The following is a 5035-nucleotide window of genomic DNA, read 5'->3' as shown; positions in this document are numbered from 1 at the left end:
TGAGTGCTGAGATTAAAGGCGTGCGCCATCGCACCTGGCAGGAAAATTGTAGCCTTGATCATGACTTTCGTTTCCACCACTACGAATTAAACTGATGCTGCACAAGTGCCCAACCCTGAGTGATATCAACAGGCCTTGAAAATAACAGTCCTAAAAAGTGGTTTGGCTGCAGTCATTTGGGTTGACGAGAAGGAGCATTTTGATGAAATATCACTGGTGATGTTGTAAGGGACAGGGGGTGGCAATGGCCTTGCAACAAGCTGTTACGACACACGGAAGTAGGCTCTCTAAGTCGTGAGTTAAGGGTCTTCATTTGGATTAGAATCACAAGTTAAGACAGAGCGAGCGTGGGAGTTGTTCAACTTTGTGCAGATTATCATTAATTGCTTTTGTTGTTAAGAGTGGAGTCTCTAGAGGAATTTGTTTTTCCTTCCTTGACTTCCGAGAGCTTTTAGGAACACAGTGATCTGTTGCAGCCTTGTGTATGACTGCAGAATCACTCACCACTACGCAAGGAGGATAATCAGAAGGTCAGAGTTTGGACGGAGGGTGGAAGCCTGTGAGTCCCTCTTGCAGTTGGTTAGCATTGGAGGGTGCCACGGACCTATGGAACCCTAAGATTGGCGTATTAGGAACAAGTTTCTCCACTCTTACCCTTGCTTTCTCCTTCTGTCTCTTCTCTTTCTTAGATTATGGATTAAGTGCCTTTTAAAGCACTTTTCATGCCTTGACAACTTTGGATTGAAGAATCTTAAGTGAAAGTAACACCATCATCGGGACAGGGCAATGCCCAGGACTCATGAACCCGGTCCACTTTGGGAGACCGTTGAGGAAAAAAAGTGATCTAAGGTCAATATGCCACACCTAGAAAGGACGTTTTATACTCAGAAATGGTGATGGGGTCATGTACGTGTTTACATGTTTCATTCTTTTTCTTAACAGATATGACTTCAAAACTGAGAAAACAGGCTGGTGATACAGAGCCTGCTCTTACATTCTTGGCTCACAGGCAGAGATGTGCCCTTCCTGAAACCCGGCATGACCATCACCGCTGAGTGTTGCCCGGTGCAGTGTGCATCGTAGGTGTGTCCATGGGCTCTCATCCTCCAAGCAAATAATGCCGAATCTGACAGTGTGTGCAAGTTAGAAGTCCCACGCTTTACTTTTTATGACCTTGATCAACAAAAGCATTTGGCATCAATAGAAGCACATAGTGTTGAGTTTCCAAAGGTGTTCGCCTGTGAAATCTGCTCCCACATTACGTCTGGACTGGTCTGTGGCTCATGTTGACTATAGGTACAATAAACATGTCACTATGCCCATAATTAAAAATGTTGTTTTATTTATGTCACAGGGCTAGGTATATAGACACACAGGCACACACACACACACACACACACACACTCGAAGGGAGGATGGGCATACCAGGATTGCTTGCTACTGCAAATGAACTCTACATGCACGAGCCATTTTGTATATCCGGCTTTACATGAGTATCAGAGAAATGAACCAGGATTGGTAGGCTTTGTAAACAACTGTCCTTAACTGCCAAGCCATGTCTCCAGCCCTGGGGACAACATTTAAGAGGATTTAAGCTCTGCCTTCTTTCCTTCCTTCCTTTCTTCCTTTCTTCCTTTCTTCCTTTTTTCCTTCCTTCCTTCCCTCCCTCCCCCCTCCCTCCCTCCCTCCCTCCCCCCTCTCTCTTTCTCTCTTTCTTTCTTTCTTTCTTTCTTTCTTCCCAAAGAGGTCCTTTTTGTGTGTCCTGATCTACCATGTAAGAAGTTTGACTAAACATTCTGAAGAGATCATATATAGATCTATGAGCCTGACACAGAGGGAGTGAAGATCAGTCACCCAAATTGCCAGTTGAGCTGTGGAATGACCCCAAGAAGGGACAATCCAATCAAAATCTTGACATCAAGGGCGATCACTGGAAGGGTCTCCCGCTCATTCCACTGAACTGGAGGAGGCATAAGTACTTACTGTGATTTTGCAACACTAGGCATTGAAGTGATTTGTTACATAACAAAAATAATTTTAAGATATCGAAAACATACCAGAGAATTTCCAGTCTGAAATACATTAGCAAACTGTTGGTTCTTGGTTTCTCAAGGGACTTGGATTGCTCTTGGGAGTGTGGAGGCTGTTGGAAGGTTGGCTCATGTTTATTTTGAAAAAGGTCCAGTAATTTATTTCCTAGGGTCCTCCCAGGTCCCAAGGTGAATCATACACTTCCCTCACGAGGAATGGATTCAAGGATTCCTTCTGCTCCCTGCAGGCCACAAGATTAACCGTGGCAATGGAAATCCTATCCTCTCTCAGCTGTGTGTTCCCAGTCCTCCTACTTGTACCCAGCACCCTGCTCAGAGTCCTTACCACTTACAGTCAGTCTTTGAGGAGTGAGATTTACAGAGGGAAGAAGATATTCCCGCTGGGATACAACCATGATTCTGTAAAAAGTTTGAACATGGCTGGCTGAATGAAAAAGGTAAAAGGAAAAGCACTATGAGACCATTAGTTTATTTTTATTTTTATTTTTATTTTTTTAAAGTTTTGGATCCTTTCTTATTCCCTATAACTTTGTTAATGTTTTACACTTGTAAAGCTTTTTGGAATATTCAAAACCGTTTTCACTTACAGTAGATCATTTGAATTTTTCAGCAATACCGCAAAGTAAGCACAGTGTTATTCCTCCTTAGGTTAGTGGTGGGATTTAGAAATTGCCTTGAATTTTTGGATATGTTATATGGCCATGAAAATTCTACTTGCTGGTATTTGTAGACCACTAATATGTCTTCACCTAGACTAATTTCTTTTGTCTGCAAGTTGCTTCCAAGTTGAAATGTGATTGACGTTATTGGCTAATGTTACAGTAATATCTACATGAAATTTACTTAGGTATTCATTTTTATCTAAAATTGGAAGTCCCGTTTAATTAAAATGGTAAGTAGAGCCATAGTCCATAAAAGTTCTGTCATGGACAGCATCAACACTCGGGGACGGAAGTGTGTATTGCAGCCTGCCTCACTTCCATGGCCCTTTAGCTTCCTGCTTTGTGGTATTTGTAAACTCTGCATTTTAAGTCTAATAACAAATATACTTTATTTTCATGAAGGTCTATTCCCAACTGACACTATGTTTCTAACTCAACCTAGCTCCTTTTGTCTATGTAGATTTGTACTTTTAAGAGCACCTACTGGGTGTCATTTGGAATTCTTGCAGTTTCATTCATTACATTAGCTGATGTTTTTGGTAAGGATCTGTAGGGTCAGCTACCTATACATCTATTTGCTTATCCATATATCTATTCTACTCATTGTTCACTAATGCATCCTCATCTATCATCTTTTCATTAGTGTATCTCCCATATCCATCCATCCATCCATCCATCTGTCCAACCATCTATCCATCCATATTTTATTCCCTCACCTTTGTCATAAGTAAAACAGAAAGGGAAGGATAAAATATGCTAAGTAAGCTTCTGTTAAGTATATATACATGTATCCAGTAAACAACAGAAAGTGTATTCCCTCATAAAGCTTAAGTACCAGGGATAAACTGTGGTACTCACTGGATTATGCAATTATAAGTGTGTGCATGTGTAGGGGGCGGTGTATCTTACTTTACTGAAAAAGATTATGCACATGATAGAAATATTTTCATGTTGTTAAAAGTACATTTATAGAGTACTCTTTCTACTTTGCAGAGCTGCTGTAAGGATTCAAGATAAAACACTAAACGACCCTGCTTGGCCTTCTCTGAAGATGCTATACAATTAACGCTCGCAGTAACTTACATTGATAGCCCTGAAGCAAAAACCCAAGCTGATAATTCAATCTGTACTACTGAATTCCATAATTATCCTCCAGAGGGGAAGAAATGGAAGCAAAATTGGGCCAAAAAATGATTTATTTTAGTTAAAAAAGAAGTTATTTTTGGCTGTGACGATTTCCCTCTGTCTATCTCTAAGAAGGGGAGTTGGTTATTGGCCATTATTGGTTGACAGGAAGAAACTGAAGTGTGCTTCTGGCTTTACAAGTTGCTTTTTAAAGTAAGTTTTACAGTACGGGGACTTTGTCGACAACTCCTAGCTACTGTTGAGACTTGGATACTTACAAATGCTGGGAAAAGGTGAGGAAATGAAGTCGTTTCTTAGGCTCTGATTCAGGAAAGAAACTGACCCAGACTCTGGATGTAACGTCTGACAGGAAACAGGATATTCCCCTGCTCCTTGTGGATACGCTACTGATAATGAGTTTTGAACTCAGTCCTTTTCTTAAAGCAGCACAGTCATTTTAATCACCGGGGACATATTCTGACATCTTATTTTTGCCTATAAGAATTTCAATTTTTAAAATTTTATCATTAATTTTTTTGGCTAGTATTCAAAATAATGGGTCTCATTGTAACATTGTTATATATATATATATAAAATTATAATATATTCTTATTTGTTCCTCCATTTATTCCTCATGTTCCCCCTTTCTGGTTACCTTTTTACCTCAAATAGCCAAGCCCCAAATTCTGCTTTTCTGTCATATATATCCTATTACCTTGATCTTTAACCAACTATTCTTGGGGCCGAGGAGATGGCTCAACAATTGAAGGCCCCCGCTTTCAAGTCTCCTGATGAATCTGACCCTCCCCAGGAAAGCTCGATGCAGGCAGGAATCCCAGCATGCTCACAGCAATGGCAGAGAACCTGGAAGCTCATGGGCCAGCTAGACTGGGGCATGCAAGAGTAAAAGAACAAGACTCTGGGTCAAAACCAAGTTGGATGGGAAGTCCAAACATATCAAGGTTGTCCTCTGTCTTCCACACAGGAGCATGACAAGCACATATCACACACACACACACACACACACACACACACACACACACACACCATACATACACACACACACCATACATACACACACATACATAAAACACTCTGTACACACAAATAAATAAAAATACTCTCTAAAATGAAAATACTTTCTTTAATATGATCTAATTGTATGTAGCATTACATTATCACATGTATTTTACTCAA

General features: G+C 40.5%; 1 long non-coding RNA gene across 1 annotated transcript; it reads left to right on the top strand.

Annotated features, from left to right (window-relative positions):
• Positions 1-438: 438 nt before the first annotated feature.
• Positions 439-3780, top strand: LOC123459256. The gene is made up of 4 exons (XR_006636156.1): positions 439-559; positions 690-849; positions 943-1296; positions 3707-3780. It is a non-coding gene; the product is annotated as an uncharacterized LOC123459256 (long non-coding RNA).
• The last annotated feature ends 1255 nt before the right edge of the window (positions 3781-5035 follow it).

Source organism: Jaculus jaculus, chromosome 3 (assembly GCF_020740685.1).
Source record: "Jaculus jaculus isolate mJacJac1 chromosome 3, mJacJac1.mat.Y.cur, whole genome shotgun sequence".
NCBI classification, from domain to species: Eukaryota; Metazoa; Chordata; class Mammalia; order Rodentia; family Dipodidae; genus Jaculus; species Jaculus jaculus.
Note: the sequence above shows the minus strand (reverse complement) of the source record. Positions and strands in the feature narration are given on the sequence as shown.